The sequence below is a fragment of the Diabrotica undecimpunctata genome, chromosome 2 (genome assembly GCF_040954645.1).
Source record: "Diabrotica undecimpunctata isolate CICGRU chromosome 2, icDiaUnde3, whole genome shotgun sequence".
Classification (NCBI taxonomy): domain Eukaryota; kingdom Metazoa; phylum Arthropoda; class Insecta; order Coleoptera; family Chrysomelidae; genus Diabrotica; species Diabrotica undecimpunctata.
The window spans coordinates 31,086,139-31,105,065 of record NC_092804.1 but is presented as its reverse complement, the minus strand read 5'-3'; the positions used below and the strand labels follow the sequence as shown (position 1 = coordinate 31,105,065).

General features: G+C 32.7%; 1 long non-coding RNA gene across 2 annotated transcripts in view; it reads left to right on the top strand.

The window, feature by feature from the left end:
* Window positions 1-18,927, top strand: part of LOC140433261 (uncharacterized) — a 98,747-nt gene that overhangs the window by 54,553 nt on the left and 25,267 nt on the right. The window contains exon 1 of one of the 2 annotated variants that reach the window (XR_011949908.1): window positions 7,309-7,408. The exons of the other annotated variant lie outside the window; for it this stretch is intronic. This is a non-coding gene — a long non-coding RNA (uncharacterized lncRNA). Of the gene's footprint in view, window positions 1-7,308; window positions 7,409-18,927 lie in introns of those variants that run through there. 2 annotated transcript variants of the gene reach the window in all.

Genomic DNA, 18,927 nt, shown 5'->3' with positions numbered 1-18,927 from the left:
CCCCATTGTCAATTTGCATTTGGAGCTCCTCGAAAAATTTATCTTTCTCTTCCTTTTTTGCATCTTCATTTACTCCGTAGGTTGTTATTATTGTCCATATTTCCTCGTCTATCAGAAATAGTATCTGATCTTAAAATACATATATGAGAGGTTCTTCAAAATACGAGTGTTTTAGGGTCGTATCTGCCAATGGTGCAGTTAAAACAACTCAATTTAATAAATTATAATTCATATTGAAAACATCTTTGATATCAGTCTTCATTGATATATTGTCGATCTTTTTTATGTGAATCATCTCCAATATGCATCTTTTGTAGTTTTGTTCTTTTTACAAAATCTGTAGATTTTCAAAATCAAAAGAATGGCTATTTTCTAGAGAATGCCTGGCTAAGGTTGTAGTATTTAATTTGTTGATTTGTATAGTTTACATGGATGTGGTACATTTCCACCACCATTGTATACTCCTATAACCTACCCTTCTGCAATTTTTGACAAGTCTGTGTACCAGGTACAATCTTATAGTTGAGTTGTGTGTTTCCTTGGCCTAATTCCTCACTTGGAGAGATGTCTACCTCGAAAAGTACTTTAGGCATGTATCTGGATACTATATAATCAGAAATTATTATCCGTTGTATTAATATACTGGCTCCTAAAAGTTTTTAAAACTAATTGCTTTATCGCAATTACTTTGCTTAGGTTTTCTCGAAGTTTATGATATCTCATTCTCGTTCTCATTCCTTACAACGATGTACAGCGAAAAGAGGTCCAGTAGCGACTTCGTAGCTGCTGTGGTCGTGCCCCTAAGTGCCCCTGTTACGCCAAGGCAAGCAAGTTTTTAAATCTTACTTAGTTTAAGAATGGTACATTTTGGTTACCTTTGGCACCATATCACTGATGCATATATTGCTGTTGATTTGACCACTATGTTATAAATTCAATATACCTAACTTGTCCGGTTTTAAGCCACACATGTTTCCATAAGTTAAGCTAACATTAAAGATTACTGTCTTGGTTATTAGTTCTGTTTGCTACTTTCAAGAAAATTGCGAGTCTTATATTCCCTCAAGGTGCTTTACTTTAGCACCAAATTTAGATTTATACCATTAAGATTTAGAAGATTTGAAGGTATAAATAAATAACCAAGAAAGGCTATCTAAATATATTTTTCAGGTAAATTTAATTTTAGACTTTTTAAGGTTTATGTTAAGCCCTAGTCTTAGAATAAAAGACTAACCTTACACTTACCAGCTCGTCTACCTAAAGCTATTAAGCAGTAAGTGGGAGATTTCTTATACTGAAATTGATTATGTTTGCTTATTTATAAAATAAATTTTAAATCTCTTATTCCTTTCTATATAAAGTTATTTTATATTATATTCAGTACATTCTTTGCATGAATCAAAAGGAACCTATGTACCAAGTTTCAAAGCTCTATGACTTCTGCTTCAAGAATTTCAAGAATTCTGCTACAATGGAACACTTGGAACAATTCTAAGAAAGACATATCTGGTCCTTAATAAAAATTGTTTACCTTATATCTAAACAAAGATAAAATAAATGAACTATTTTAAGTTACAATTAGATGCCATCTAAAACATTCCAGGCAGAATCAAAAAAATTCAGTGAAGAAACGGCTAAGCAGAAATTCTCTATAAGCTTATTTTTCTTGGTTAATATTCCTTACTGAATTGCAGTAGGTACACATGGCGAAATAAGAAATACAAGAAGAAAATGATAGGCCAAAAGTTACTCAATACTCAAAACTTCTCAAAAAGCAATATTAGTAAAGACGCTGTAATAAATAATAATTTATGAAGAAAGGAGCGAGAGAAAGATTACATACCCTCATATATTTAAATACCTACTTTTATAAACATATTATTTGAAAATTAGATGAATATTCATTAGAAGAACAGGGCGCCACACACTTTAAAATGAAAATTAGTTTTGTGATACAACTAGAACTGAAGACGTAATAGCTTTTCCTAGAAAATTGGTGCATGAACACAGTTCTGGTTTATTCACTTTAGCTATAAATAAAAGTCTTATCAGCCATATAAACAGGTTTGGAATACGTGTTAGCCGCAGGCATTTTTTCCTTATCTTCATTAGAAGAATTTACTAGTGATATTATTTATTATGTGTATCAGCGTGTGTCCCCACTACTTTAAGTGGGGAATCATTATTTTAAATTCCTGTTTACTCTGTGATTTTTGATATAACTATTATAATATTTTATATAATGAAGTAAGAAAAATAATCAGAATAATACTAGCAAAACTGTACAAATAAATCACAAATTAATAATAGTATCCCAAGCCGTGTGTTGCGCTTTTTAAGAAGCATAAATAAATGAAGTTATATACTACTAGGGCTACTGAAACATCAACAAAGAGAGAAACTAAAAAGTTTTTAAAACTAATTGCTTTATCGTATATATCATAAGAGAGAAAATTTTGCCGACAGTATTTTCGACTGGTATGAAAGTTTGTTGTCTGGCAATTTTCGCGAATAAAATTTTGAAAGTTAAATCACGACACGTCAGTCAGCATCAAGACAGCAAAGATTTGATTCTTTTTCGTTTTATTCGGATCTACTCTGTATGAGTACAAGAAACAAATTCGTTATGGATTTCTGCTTAGTTGATAGACATGTCGTGGAATGCAAATTTTAGATTCCCCATGTCTCTATTAACATCTTTATCAACGTCTGTTATACCTTGCATTTATAGAAGGTTCAGATTAAAGCAGAAATCTGAATTTGTTTCGAAACTATCTTAAGGAATTTTCTATCAGATGTCGCTATTGCGTCCATAACGAAGCCATTTTATTGTTGCTTCCTAAAAGACAGAGAAGATTATTTTTCACGTTAAGAACGGCTATGAATAACTGTTCTGATGAGAATTATTAAGTCGAAATACGTATCAACAGATACATAGACGCTTTGAACGTGAAATCAAATCTTTGCTGTCTTTTTCATTTTATCGAAGGTCTAACTTCATTTGTTGTTCTAAGATTTTCAATCAACTGCTGGTGGTGACTGGAATATAGCTGCAGATATGGTTTTAGAGAGCTTGCACTTTAGTGATCCGTTAATTTAATTACCTTCTGTTCAGAAACATCTTGCTTGAACAAGGCTGACACACATGAAAATCAATGAGAATACATCCTTCCAGTTGGGGTGAACAGTAAGAAAGATTCTGTCTGATAAAATTTTTGGTCCTCTTTTTTCCATTAATTTCAAAATTAAATTTGTATATACAGACTGTTGCTAAGGATTTCGTGGATACCAAAAGTTACCAACAATAAGGTACTTCGCTGCATGAGCCAACAAAAAGAACTGCTAATCACGATAAAGGGGTAGAAAATACAATACTTGGATCATGTTTTGGGAGATGAAAGATATGAATTACTCCGAATTATATTAGAAGGTAAAGAACAGTTCAAAATATTAGTAGGAAGACTCATGGCTGAAGGACCCGAGGAGATGCAGAATTCTTTCGTGCAGCAGTTTCTCTAGCTACAATCGCCATTTGGCATTTGGATCTCCAATTTTTATAAGGAGATTGCGCAGTAAGAAGAAGCAAGTCAACTAATATTTTTGGTATCCAGAGATAAAATACTGCGGTTAGCAACTTATAAGCCTCTGTCCTAATCCCTTCGTCACTTTAATATATTGTGAGAGTGCCAATCCCTTTTTTAAGGCTTTGTCTCTATACATCTCTATAAAAATCTCAAGGTATTCTGTAACTGTAACCTATTGTTTTCTTTTTTATTAATTTCAGTAAGTGTATATTAAAACTTTAAATTTGTAATTACATTTTAGGAGTGCTTTTAATCCTGGAAGGCTTTATTAAAAACACTAATGAATAACATAGTCAAAAGACACAAACCAAAGCTATTGTGTCTTCTATAGAAATAATACATTTCGATTACACCTTTATGTTTATTATCACAAGTACTTGGATCTATATCTAAAACTGTTGAAATTTGCATATCTAAAAAGAAAGCAGGTATAAAGCAGGTAAGCAGGTTATAAAAGTTTGGAAATCTGTTAAAAGTTAATATTTAAATCCCACTATTCACGAATAGTAAAATACCTTGTAATCCTTTTAATAGTTTTTTAATATTTTCGAACTTAATGAAAAGGTGTTAAACTACTTAACATTTTTATACAACAACACTTCAATAGTTAAAAAAAATTTAGGAGAGGTTTGAGATAAATTTAAGATCAAATAAATTTATTTTTAGGTGTTTTGAAGGTAATTTAAAATCAGTTATTAAATATTAAAAGGTTGCAATATTTATTAAGTTTTTGGGATTGCAATCTATTGAGATTTTATAATCATAAAATTAATACATAAGTTAAAAGTATTACATAATATCGTTTTTTTTTCTTTCTGGATATGACCAAAGCATTTTATCCGCTAATCTTCATTGCAGATGTTATCAAAATACTGTGGGTGGAAGTCTATCATCTTCTGCTTTCTCCAAATATACAACAGAATCTCAATAACCCGGCACTTAATAAACCGGTACTTCCAATAATCCAGCACCCTTCGCCCGCGTCTTCCTCGCACTTCCATCTAACAGCATAAAACCAGGTACAGCATTTAATTGTTTCAATACATGCATATCATGGGCTGAAGAAAATGGCGTATCTGCTAAAGATATTCTAATTAATGGAAATATGGGACTCTCCCCTGTTTCACCATGAGCACACTTTATATGATAAAAAGGTATAATCTTTCCTAGTAAAAAATAATAATAATTACTTTAAATTTTTTTTAAATAATAATAATAGCTTGGTAATAAACTTGCTGCCTTGGTACCAAGGCGGGTGCAGTTTTGGAAGGTCCGGACCCTGATGCCTGATGGAAGTAAATATTTTTAAACAAGAACTACAAGTTGTTGTATACTAAATTATCATGTGTATTTTAACAGGTCTCTTATGATTGTCTAAATAAAAAAAGTAAAATTTCAATGTTATTATAGAGCATAATACAGTAGGTACTTTAAAAAATAGAAAACTTGGCAAACTAATTAATATATTCCATTTATATAGAAGGAGAACTACAAAGCAAATAAATAATTACCTAAGTTTTGCTTATGAAGTTTGGAATCCAGCGACTCGTCGAATAGGAATCTCCAGTCACACTAAACCGATTATTATTTTTTCCAAAAAACAGTGTCTACCATCCCGTCCAATCTTCACATTTTCTCTTCTTTCTTGAAGACAAGGGATACAGCCTAGTCCAATCTTATTTACGTGTATGTTCCATTGCGAGTTCTAACAAACGTTGGACACCAGAAATTTTATATATCACGTTTTCACGAACTACGTAACTCTTTACATGAGCCCAGATCAGTTCTATCAGGCAGTGATGCATTTAGCATGAGCCATTGTATCTACAAAACGCTGGCGATCTCTGTCACGATACTGTTGAATGATACTTATAAGCTCAGCCTTAACCATGCCATCGAAAAATGTAATTTCTTTTTGTCCTAACCAATTCTGCATACCTGCTTTTCTGATAGGCATAGTTGGCAGACGTTCTTCTAATTGGCTGTGATTAGTTAGTTGCTTTTTTATACTTCTAAATATTAAAAAAAAAATTATTTCGTTTTGACATATTAACAACCTCATCAGCAGTATCTGTTCTGGACATATTTGTTTTTTTTTGCATACTTATTAACAATTGAACCTGCTTATACTTAAAAATAATGATATGAACATTAATCTATAAAAGCATCGTACTTACTTGACAGAACAAAGCAAGAATAAAATACAAATATAAGTACTACTATTTATATAAAAACAAAGAACCAATTTAAAAAATAAAAGTAAAAAAAATAAATACAACTGTTCGAATAAATCCACTCAAACATGTAAAACTATTTATCAATATTTTTAATTTAGTATTTAACTCAACTTTTGGCAAAAATGCACCCACTCTAAAAAAAATACATAAATGTCAACGACTGTCAAACATTTGTCAACAGTTTTTAGTATTATAGTTTTTTACGGCACCCCGCCTACCCTCAGAGCGAATTTAGTCCCGCACGGTGCAACATCTCTGTTTGCAGAGAGAAACCCTAAAAAAACTCAAGGATTTACTCCTGACACATTTATACAGTGCTCTCCGAATCTGTAAAAGGTTTGTCCAGCTTATGGTATAAAAGCAATTAATAATAAGTTTTAAAAGGTTTTGCATTGGTAGCCTTAGACCCAAGTGGTTGGTACATCTTTACATTCACAATCTTCGTGATAATGACTTCGATAGACAAGAGTGCACATACACTTTTGAAAGACTTTGTTAGCTAGTAAGTAGTATTTAGTAGTAGGAACTATGTTTAGTTCTTTATGTATTTGTACTGATTTTATTTATGCTATTTCTTTTTCTCTATTTTTCTCTTTAACAAATCGTTTTGTACCTTTTAATAGCTTTTTGAACCATTAGTGTCTAACTCATTCTTATATTACAGGTAAGAACTCTCATATTTTGTAACCAGCAATCTATGTTATACTCTGTATCTCATTTTAGGACATTCTTCATGTTTGTCCTATTGTGTAGATACTAATTTTATCTACAACAACGATTAACAAGTAACGTTTACTAAGAATTGGACTTGCAACAAACTTAAAGCCAATCTTGCCAAAACAATTGACCGTGAAAATTTGAAAATAATTTGAAGAGCAAAACCGTACGCCTATGGCTTCTTGCGGATCTTAGCGTTATTCTGTGTATTTTCAGTGCATCTTTATTTTGAATAGACTGCAGAGACAAAATTTATAATTGCTATGTTAGTCTGTTTTAAAATAATTCAAGTGTTTCATACAATTGTCACATATTGTATTGTCTGTATGTTTACTAAAAACCAAAATCTAAAAGTGAAATGTATTCAACGCAAAATTTAAATTTTAATTAACCAACATAAATATACTACTTTAAGTAATTTATGCTACTGTCTTTACGCCTTCAACCGATTATATATTTATATTCTTTTAAAACGTGCTCTAAAATTAAAATCAATCATCAACTAAAGATTTATTAGACATCGTAACGAATCAACGGGAAATTTTTCGTCCACCCTTTGTACAGTACTACGTTCACACAGCCCAACAATGTACTACAAAAAGGGCATTAAACTTTATGGGCTCATAAATTTTCGGCTTTGACAATTCATCCCTTGTGGAATAAGCTACTTCCAGCCACGTTTAGGAGCTCATTCAGTTGATATTTTACTACTAAAAGAGAAGCGTATGTTTAGAGAAGCTGCAAATAAAGTTAGTGTTGTTTGTTCCAGTAGAAAACATTTAGTTTGTTATAAAAAAGCTTTGTTTCTTTGAGGAAAGAATCAAAAGTTTAGAGTGTTATTTGTAGTGAAACGTATATTTTAATTATCAGGTAATGTAAAATAATTTGTAGGGAAATACTATTCAAGCAGTACATATATTTTGAGAGTGGGGTCATACTGAAATTAACATTTTATTATTAATAAAAGCAGGAAAAGGTTATTAAGCTTTAAATAATATTTTAAGATTGATATTTTCAAGACGTGTATGGTTTATTTGTATGACAAAGCTATTTGATACATTTCCCTTTAACCTACTCTAGAAATGAAAACATGGTAGATTCCACGGGGTGAAAATTTATTACAGGTATCTGATAGTTTTAAGTCATAGGCGGGTTAATGAAAACTACGTATCAATATACTCTCAGGTCGGCTATATTTTTCAAAAACAAAGGCCAAATGTTGTTATTTACTTGTACTATTTTTTGATTACATTAGGAGCAATTTTTATATTGAGAAACTATTATGTTATGAAGAGACGATTAATTTGAATTTTTACAAGTACAAATCCATCAATAATTTGTCGAGATAATTACAAACAACCATTTTTTGCACAATTTAATAAATGTTAATACCTATGACAATATTCGCCGTAAGTAACATATATATCTTATCACCTTGATAATCATGTGTCCCTATAAGTGTGCAAAATTTTAGATAGGTTGGTTTTTCATTTAACCCTGCGGTGCACGGGTGATAGTTTGATACACGAAGGAACGGGTTGGGCCTGAGAAGCCCAAAAATTAAACTAAGAATTTTTTTTGTTTAATTTTGTAACAACAGGTTTGCGTTGCAAATATTAGAACTACCACTAAAGACAACTTACATGTACATAAAAAAATGAACTGCTATTATAATATTAAAACTAAAAATATAAAAGAAATTACATACTACAATATGGCAGATGTTTAAAGAACACCTTGTATATAACTTATTCAGTCATTTTATCAATGCATATGCGACAAACAGGTACGGTATGTTCTTAGCAAATAAATTTTTACAGTAGTGACACATGTAGCGAGTTTTACGATCTCTACAAAAAGCACAACGCCCCCTTTTATTTTGCAATTCCGCAGGTGCTTCTACTGGTCCAACACCACTGAGTTTAGCAGCAAGCTCTCTTATGTCTCGTGCCAAATGAGGAGATTGAGCTGTTGCTTTTATATTGTCCATCACTAACTGAAGACCTAGTTCTTTTAAAAAAATCTTCTTCTTTTGCTTGTTTTTAGATCCGGTGTGTTACTTCTCTGTATCACAAATGCATTTATTACAGCAACATCAAGCAATGCATAAAAGATGACCATGGGCCAGCGTTTTGTATTTCTTGCGACAGTATAGGAACCTCGAAGTTGATCAACGGTGTTCACCCACCTTTCGTAGAGTTATAGAACATTATTGCTTCAGGTTTACTTTCATCACCCGTTGTCGGATCGATTTGGTCATCATGGTGTAGGGTTGACAAAAGAACAACATGTTTTTTTGGTTTTGGTATATAGGACAATATTGTCATATCTTTGGTTAATCCAAACATAGTTGCAAAGCCGCTCAACCACATCGTTGACTGCAGAACTGATAGAATATGGACCTGGTGGTTGTGTACTGGCATATATTTCTACTTGATAAGTATAGAACGTGCGAGAATCCACCAAGGAAAATACCTTCAGACCGTATCGGGCCGATTTTTTTGGAAGGTACATTCTAAAACTACAGCGACCTCTAAAGCCTAAAAGCATCTCGTCGATAGTGATATATTGGCCAATGGTATAATATTTTTAAAAATTTTCAACTACATCCTCGAATACGACTCTAACTGCTGCAAGTTTGTCTACTTGTGTCCGTTCGTCCCTTGTACGAATATCATCTAGGCGTAAGCACTTCATAAGAAATCGAAATCTGCGGAGAGCCATCGTTGCCGGAAATATGAAATATGTCAATGCCCGTACCATTTCTTTCCCAAAACTCAAAAATTAAAGTTCTACCTCCACGGTAAACTCCAGCTAAGTAAAGCAGATCAATCAGAGCTTTTAGTTCACATATATTTGTTAGCCTCGCATCGGAACTGTCTTTATATCTCACGGACATACGCTCGATATATACATTAGTACATTCAACAATATGTTTTATAATTTTGTCATTAAAAAACAGTTCCCAGCATTATTTTTCAGTTTTGCAACTTTTCGCTTCACGAATAACTCCAGGAAGTTGTGTTATGATATTTTTTCGTCTAGTTCTAACATTTCGTGATCCGCATATCTTATTCCATTTCTTTCCATCTTTGGTATTGTAATAAAGGTGTTGGTTTGACTTACCTTGTGGAATACATTCTTGTACGTTTAATTCGGTGTCTGATAAGTTATGATTAGCATCTTCATGTTCTACGTTGCCAACTATAGACTCATCGGAATCTGAATCTTCATAATTTTCTTCCTCGTCGGTTGCAACTTCCTCGTAGAGACGTTGCAAATGTTTTGCCTTTCTCTCGTAAGAATACATTGTTTTGCTAAGTTCTAAAACAATACACTGCAAATTTTGTTTTGTACTTTCATAAAAAAAAAATTTACATTAAGGAACGGGTTGGGTCTGAGAAAACGAAAACAGATATATCATCGACACTATTGCTTTAATGCGCATTCGTAACTGAGGGATATATGCCGACGAAAGGTACCTAGACCGCCAGGACCGTACTTAGACTCGCTGACCGAATAGAGATATTAGAAGAACTGAATGGGCCTGACAGACCCAACCCGTGAACCGCAGGGTTAAAGAGTTATTGTTTAATGTTGTTAAATATTTATCCCAGATATTAAACGTTTAAACATTTATTGCTGTCTAAGTTACGCCACTACAGTTATCTAAGAGAGAACAATCATCATTATCATCATCTTTGGCTCGACAATCCTCTGTGGATCCTGGCCTGCTCTAATATTAGTGGCCATTCTGTTCGGTTTCTGGCAACGTGTTGCCATCTTCTGATCTCTAGTATCCGTAAGTCGGTCTCAACTCATCTAACCACCTAATTCGCGGCCGGTCTCTGCTTCTTCTTCTTATAGGTGTTCCTGTCGTTGGCTTTTTAGCAATCATGATGTCACGAATTCGCATTATGTTGCCCAACATCTGGTTCATTAAAGAGTTGGTATAATTCGAAATTAAATCTTTTGCGCCACTACTCTTGATCGTTTATAGCCTTAAATATTTTGCGGAGTATCTTACTCGAATATTCCCAGAAGGTAGTCTTCCATTCTTCTGCGTTAGAGTCCATATTTCCGCCCCATATGTGAGGACCGGCCTCAGCTGTGTTTTGTATATAATAATTTTAGTTTTCCTTTGGATATTTCTTGAGTAGAATTGTTTTTGGAGCCCATATGCCCTTTTTATAAGGTTTATTTGTCTTTTAATTTCTTCGCTTGTTTTATTGGTAGTAGTCATTAGCAAGCCATGGTATGTGAAGCTGTCAACACGTTCAAAGATATGACTTCCAAATGTTATTTCCCGTTTCTCATTTGCTAAATGATCCTTAATAACCAACATCTACTTGGTTTTGTCTTCGTTGATGACTAGACATACCTGTTTCGCCGCCTTTTCTAATTCTAGGAAATATTGCTCAACATCTTGCTTGATATTCCCTATTATGTCAATGTCATCGGCGTATGCTAAGATTTATATCGATCTATTGTAAATAGTACCGCCGTCTCTAATTCGTGTGTTTCGGGTTGCCTTTTCCAAGGCAATGTTAAATAGAAGGCAAGCAAGGTCGTCTTCGTGTCTGAGTCCAATCTTTATCTCAAAGTATCGAAAATTTTCTCCCTTTATCCAAACGATTTTTTTAAGTTAGATATTGCCATTCTTGTTATTCGGATAAGTTTTTCTGGTATACCAAACTCACGCATTGATTGGTATAGTACTCTTATCTTGACAATGTTGTATGCGACCTTGAAGTCGACGATTAGGTTATGGGTTTCAATATTAAATTCTAATGCTTTTTCGAGGATCTGTCTTATTGAATGAATCTGGTAAATTGTTAATTTTTCTGAAGTAAATCTGGCCTGGCATTTTCTAACTATGGCAACTGTGTAAACTTGTAGCCTTTCATAGAGAATATTTGCTAGTATTTTGTAAGCAGTTGTTAGCAGGGTTATACGTCTGTAGTTTTCACACTGGAGCTGGTCGCCTTTTTTATGTAACGGGCATATCACGCTGTGAGACCGTTCCCAGGGCATGATCTCATTTTGCCAGACAAGAAGTAAAAGTTTATGCAGTACTTGTAGCAGGGCATCACCGCCATTATTGTAGAGCTCACTACAAAGGCTATAGCGGGATAATATGGTCAAAAGTGCCCCTGCACCGATCAGGTGCAAACAATTGTTGAGGAAGGGTCAATCATAAAGCTATAGATTTTTTCGAGCTTTGACTATTTAAGAAAAAAAAGATAAGAAAATTGAAGGGTGCGATCAAAAATGCGCGAAAATTCGATGATTCAGCTACTAGATTTTAAGGTTATGAGCCAGTAAAGTTTAAAAAATATTAGAATAACACGATTTTTTCGCAATTTGAGAATTTGTAAGTTAAAAATGATTATTTTAACAATGATGATTCATAGCCCGTAAGAAAATAGATGAAAAAGCATACATCTAACTATCTGATTTTGAGATAAGATAAAAAAATGTGCGAAAAGGATAAACAAACGTGGTATTTTCGAATTTTATCTTTATGAAATTTTTTGGGGGACGTTATGGAGACTTTTACAATAGATTTTGATAATTTGGAAGAAAAAATGTTGAATTACAAACTGAGTTTTAAGGTTATGTGCAAATAAATAAGTAAAAAAACTGTTTTTTTGATTTTTCGATGCTTTCCGCTCAGAAATTAAAAATTCTGCCTTGGCCATTTAAAAGAACGAAAAAAAAAAATACATAAAAAATTACTATTTAAAAGTTAGCCAAAAATTATTAACATAACCTAAGAAATTATTGAAATTTTCAATGATTTTTTCTGAGCTCAATTTTCAATATAAAATTTTGAAAAAAATCAGGCGATTTTGTATTCGAAAGATATATCTTCATGAATTTTTTCAGATTTTTTAAAGCAAAATTGCGTCCAGAAACAAATAAGGTCAAAAAAAGCTGCTTTTTTAGATTTAAGAGGTTCTCTGGGTTTTGGGAAGCTAAAAATTTGTATGAAGTCATATTTTTATATGCTTTATCGAAAGTACAGGTCGCGGTGCTGATCGGTGCAGGAGCACTTTTGACCATCTTATCCCGCTATAACCTTTGATCCGTTCTTAGTGCTTTATTATTTTTAAGCTTTTTAATGACTTGGGCATCCTCTTCAGTGGTAGGTCTTTTGTTTGAATAGATTCCAAGCATTTCGATATGCTACGGTGTTATCTGCTTCTTCGATATAATGGCTGTTAAATTTTGCGTCGAAAAATTCAACCCATTGGTTTAAGATTGAGGCCGTATCACTTAGGATATTTGCTTCTTTATCCTTGCAGCTCCCTATTCTTGTCTTAAACTGTTTACTCATTTTGTGTACATTTCTGTAGAACTTTCGAGTTTCGTTTTGGTTTCTTAACCATTCTATATTTTCTAACTGCTTTTCTTCAAATTGCCGTTTTTTTCTTCTATGTAATCTTTTTTCTTCACTTTTTAGGCTCAGGTATTCCTCCTTTGCTCTTCTTGTGCATCTAGCTTAATTTGTCTTTAGGTATACTTTATTTTTGTTATCTGTTGATTCTTGGCAGTCCTCGTCAAACCATTCGTTTTGTCTAACTGGTTTGGTTTTCCCAATATTTCCGATGCTTTCTCAGTTATTATGTTTCTACATTTTGTCCACAATTCTACATTTTCCCCTGCTTCTAGGCTCTCTATTTTCTCATCTATTTGTCTCCTATACTCTCTCGCAACGGTTTCAATGCGCAGATTGTCAACAATAATTATGTCTTGTTTCATATGTTTATACTTCTGTGAGTTTATTGTTTTTTTTTTTTCTGATTTTTGTCATTTCTAGAAATTGGTTACTATCTATGCTTGGATCTCGGTAGCTTCTGACATCCATGAGGTCGGAAGAATGCCTTGCATCCATTAGGATGTGATCTATCTGGTTAATAACACAGATCGTTGTGTTAAAAACCTATGCTAGGTATCAAGAGTAGTTAACGCTTAAGAATAGACAAAGATAAAGTCGCCAAAAAGTAACAACAGCTTGCCACAACCGTTTTATTGTCCAAGTAGCTAGAAGAGACCCAACAATTTCTCACCCGCAACTCCAAAAGCAGCTTTAGGAGGGTACAGATGTAAGTGATTCAGTTGAAGCGATAAGAAGAAGACTTCGTGCCCAAAGAATATATAGCAGTAGACAGTTACGAGTTCCCGAGTTAACCAGATAGCACAAGATTGATTGCCTAAATTGTTGCCTTTAATAACAAAATTGAAACATTAGAAAATGGCAAAATGTGATATTTTCAGACGAAACCAGGATTTGTGTAAAATCATATAACCAATGAATTCGTGTACTTACAAGGCGAGGAAGAGAAGCAAGAATAAAAGCAGCCAGATCTGTTCACAGACATAAAGGAAGAAGTGCTATTTTATGGGGAAGTAACATGGTCGGGAAAAAACTTCTTTAATTTCCATTCAACTAACTTTAATAGCTCGCAGGTATGTTGATTTGGTTCTGGAACCTGTAGTTAGACTCTGAAAAAGTGCAGTGGAACAAAATTTAATTTTCATTTCCACATGCCAGCAGAGTCACTACCGACTTCCTTGAAGCAGAAGGTATCACTATTTTGAAGTGGCCCGCTTGCTCACCCGACCTTAACTCCATAGAGCATTTGTGGGATATGCTTAAAAAAGAATTAGACCTCGCCGGCGTAATGCACAAAACACCGTAGGTACAGCTAATGCAAGCTGCTCTTGAAGAAAGGAAACAACCTACTACGATAAAATCTTGACAATTTTTTAGGAGCATGCCCATGCAAATTGTAGCTTGCATAAGGCCTAGGGTTATTAACACCGACTACTAAAAAACATAAATATATAAAAACAATTTAAACGTCCTTCCTTGTACAATGAAATTTTGTATGCTATTGACTTTAAAATATAATAATTTATATTTTATTGTTTAAGAATTTATAGGTTTCTTTAATTTTTACATATTGGTGATTAAATTGCTTTAAAATAAATATTCTTTGACTTCGTAGGTCGTTTTTTTTTTAATTCAATTAAAATAATGAGAAATATCATATATCTCATATAAGTTTGGTTGTGTGCTATTTCTAGTTCTACTTTAAATACAATATTCTAATCTACATAATAAAGTAAGTATTACATTTCTGCAAAAATTGAAACATCTCGTTTTGGAATTTTATTCAAAACATGCATAACAATTATTGAAAAATGAAAACATCTAAAAACCGCCTACTAACCAAATAGTGCTATAATACTTTAACAATACAAGAGTCTTTTACTCAAGAAATTGAATCTAATCTAACCTAAAATAATTATAAATAATTTTCATTATTTTTTTACCCAAATATTTAGAAAGGTGAAAGTCTTTTTCGGCTACTAGCAGTGCCATCTAGAGAGAATAACTAGCATAATACTGATGTTTTGTGCAAGATCAAAGTATAGGCATCTACTCTAGTATGTACCTAATAAATTTTGCATGGGCGCGGGCGGTTCTAACCATAATTATTATGAGTAGCAATATAAAAGCCATTGTACAGTCAAAAATATAAAATAGTTATAATATAACATATAATATATAATTTCATTAATTTTGATTTAGAAGTTGTGATATAATTTTCATTTAAAAAATCGTTGGATGTACTTAATATTTCGTAAATAATTAGTGCAACTACTTCTTCTTTTTAGGAGCAGCAGCTCTTCTAGCTTTCACTTTTTCGGTAAAATTAGCGCTGCTTATTTGGCTTATGTGCCTGTAGGTTTTTCGTGTGCCTATGTTTAATTTCTTTGCTTTAGTTGATATTTTTTACTTTGACCACTAAGGAAGTCGGAATTGCGGCAGATGGCAGATGACGCAGTTTTAGTCTCAGCCAATTTTTCTTTGTCATTGTCTTGGATGTAGCTTTTCTAGAATTTACATATTTTGCATTTTAGCCAGTGGCTGCAAGAGTCCCACGAACTCCTTTTTAAAAAATAAGAGAAAAGATTTATCTATTTGAAAAAAAAAAATAATAAAATAAGTTACAACTGGATGAACTTTATTCGCTCATAAGTAATATATAAAAAAAGGTATTAAAATACCTTTATTTTACAATAGTCCTGAAATTTCTCCTTATTATAACAAGCCGCCACAATTTTATCAATATTAAAAAAAAGTGTTTTTTTGCGAAGTTTAAAACATATTGTAAGGTTTAAGAGAATACTTATCATTATTTTTTGAAAAAAAAAAATAAACAAACTTATTCAATTAAAAAATTCTGACAACAGAACATTCTGACATTCTTTGCGATTTTATGCTCTTTTGCGTTCAGAGTACCCTATAAGAATACCAACTGAATACCAATATCTACCAATAGTGACTTGAACTTGAAGTTACATGAGCGCACGCAAGATTTAAGGTCACCAGAAAAAAGTTACCACCACTTCTAAAGTACTAGGAGTCTGCTTGACTCCATCTCATCGGTTACGGGTTAAAGTACTAATTAGCATTTATTAAGTCGAACTATGAATTCATAAAAAGTGTGGAGGCATAAGGAATCACACTTCATTCTGATGTCCGTGGAAAACCCAGAATTGACTTATTTTTGTTGTCGAGTGAACACTCCGTAAATCAAATTATGTCATAATAAACCATGATATTAATTAAAATAAGTTATTTGTTTACTTGGGGAAAGAGGAGAGGTTTATTGAAGTGAAATGAGAGTATTTCCTCCCTTTCACTTCAATAAAGAATAATATTTCTTTCTAAATTAAAAAACATTTAAAATTTATACCTATATAAATCTTTTTATAACTTCAATTAATTCTTATACTAAACACAGTTTATATGTATTATCATATTAATAAAACGAAACAAGCCAGATGAAATAAATCCCTCTTAACATAAATATTTTATTGTATATTCCAATATTTCTTTTGGGAAACCCACACCATACATCAGAAATTCCGGCCATTTGCATTTTATTGAAAACCGCCAGGAGTGTATTTCAATATTGTTTGTGATCTAAAAATAAAATTTCCATTTTCTTCTCGTTTATCGTGACGCTTGATATGACAGTGAAAAATCTTGAATTGCTATATATGTGTGGACGGTAGATTAAAAAAGAAAACATATTAAATTGTTTTTATTTAAAATAAACCTATACTTTTTATATACCCAATAAGGTCAGAATTAAGTTCCAGGGATACTGAAGGATGTACTGACATCACAAAGTCTACTCAAAAAAAAAATCCTTTTGAAAGTAATTTGCAAACCACGCCTGATAACCTTTTCAATTTTGTCCTAAATATACATATGTTAAGGTTGGCATTATAGAAAATCAGTTAACATTTAAAAGAGTACATCGAAAAACGAGGATAAGCAATGAAATCTTAAATATGATAGACAACACCGATGCCAAGAATAGAAAGATATAAATACTGCAGAATAAGCGAATCGGAGTTTCTCAACCTGTTGGGTGCCCCCACTAGGTGGGCGCCATAAATGCCGTGGTGGGCGCCGGTACATCAAAATAAAAAAAAAACAATAATTACCAATTAAAAAAAATTTACTAACAAAAAGAAATATAAAATAATAATCATTCTGACAATACAAAAATTAAGTAAGGATGGTACACTTTTAAACTAATATACTACTTAATTCTCTTGTTTAAGTGGAGAAAAGGCATCATCAACTCTCGCTCAATATTCAAGGAGAGATTGATTACTAAATTCTATCTTGATTTCGCCACTTGCAGTAAAGTCTATGAAGATTTCTTCTTTTGCAGTTTGAGAAAACCTCGGGAGTAGTACGAAATGAATCCCTCGCAACTTGCTACCAATTTGTCGTCAGCAACAAAATAATTTTAAAAATTCTGTGCCAACATGGATAAATGATGAATGTCAAGTTTTTCTTTCTTGTATGTTTTGGCACACTTATTTACACTTGCAAAAATCCAACCTTCTAACAAAGTCCAACTTTCTACAAAAGCATTAACTTTATCACTGGTATCCAACATATGTGTGTTTGCTCCTTTGAGTTTTACCTTCAAAGATCAAAGTATTTAAATTCTGGAATATACCTTAACCAAATAACTGGACCAAATAACTTAATTCAATTTACTTAATACTTAACTTTTTGCAAGTGCCTTAAAGATTCTTGATTTTAGTGGTCTCATTTTTAAATAATTACTATAGTTACAACCATGGTTGTCGCAATGTTGAGTCCAAGACTCATTTCTATGGAAGCCAGAATCTTTCTGTAGATCATACAATGGATCCAGATACTTTGCGAAGATTTTTATTTTGGTTGTACATTTAGGAATCTTCCCGATATTGTACGAGCACCATCGAAGCATATTTCAACGCAATTCTCCCACTCTGTATTTGTCTTGCTAATTAAATCATTTAAAATATCAAACATAGCAGATGCTGTGCTCAATATACTATCACAAAATCGAAAATAGGCAACTAAATAAGCGTCTTTACTGCTACATGTTGCCTTGTCAAGCTGAATCAAAATCAATTTGTCGCGCAACTTTTCAAGAACCTGATACTGAAGCTGATGTATCACCAGTTCGGCGGCAAAAGTATCATTTGAAAGATGTATGGATTGTAATTGTTTGCCAATATGATCTCCAAACACAGTTGCTACAATCTCCATCGGAGTTGGCAGAATAAGGGCTTCACCAATAATTATGTGAGCCTTTTTACATCTGGCTACTTTATATAACAATTTTTAAGAGACAAGTAAAATTTTTTCGTTCGCAGACAACGATTTTTAAGAATGATGTTTTACTGTTCAAATGACTTTAATTTCTATTCAAAAAATTGTCGCGGCTTCTTAACGTACTCTTTATGAAGTCTTTCCAAATGGCGTACAAGTTTATTAAGTTTGTCATGGTGTTTTAACACTGGTGTATATAACTTCAGGGACCCAGACGAACTAGTTCGAAAAAGAGTTGTAAACAAAAAATCTTTGTTCTTTTGATATTCTTCTTCTTGTAGTGCCTATCTAGTTCTATATGTAGTGTAGAATTATTTGCAGCAATCCATATCTTGCACTGTTCCTCATGATGTGACCGAGGAATTCAATTTTGGCTGTTTTTATTCGGTATAGGATATCTTTAGGATTTTACGATAAAGCTACATTTCGAAAGACTCAATTTTATTACAGGTAGCGTCTGTGAAAGTCCACGATTCAACTCTGTACAACAGTATAGGAAATATAACATCGTAGTAACCTGATTTTCATGGGTACTGATAAATCGCGGCTTTTGAGTAGCTTAGCGATTTTTTGAAATGCAGATCTTGCTTTCTCTATCCTAGATTTTATTTCTAGGGATGTCTCAATTTTCATTGACGTTCGTACCAAGCTAGGTATATGTTTTTACCCTTTTTATTGGTTAATC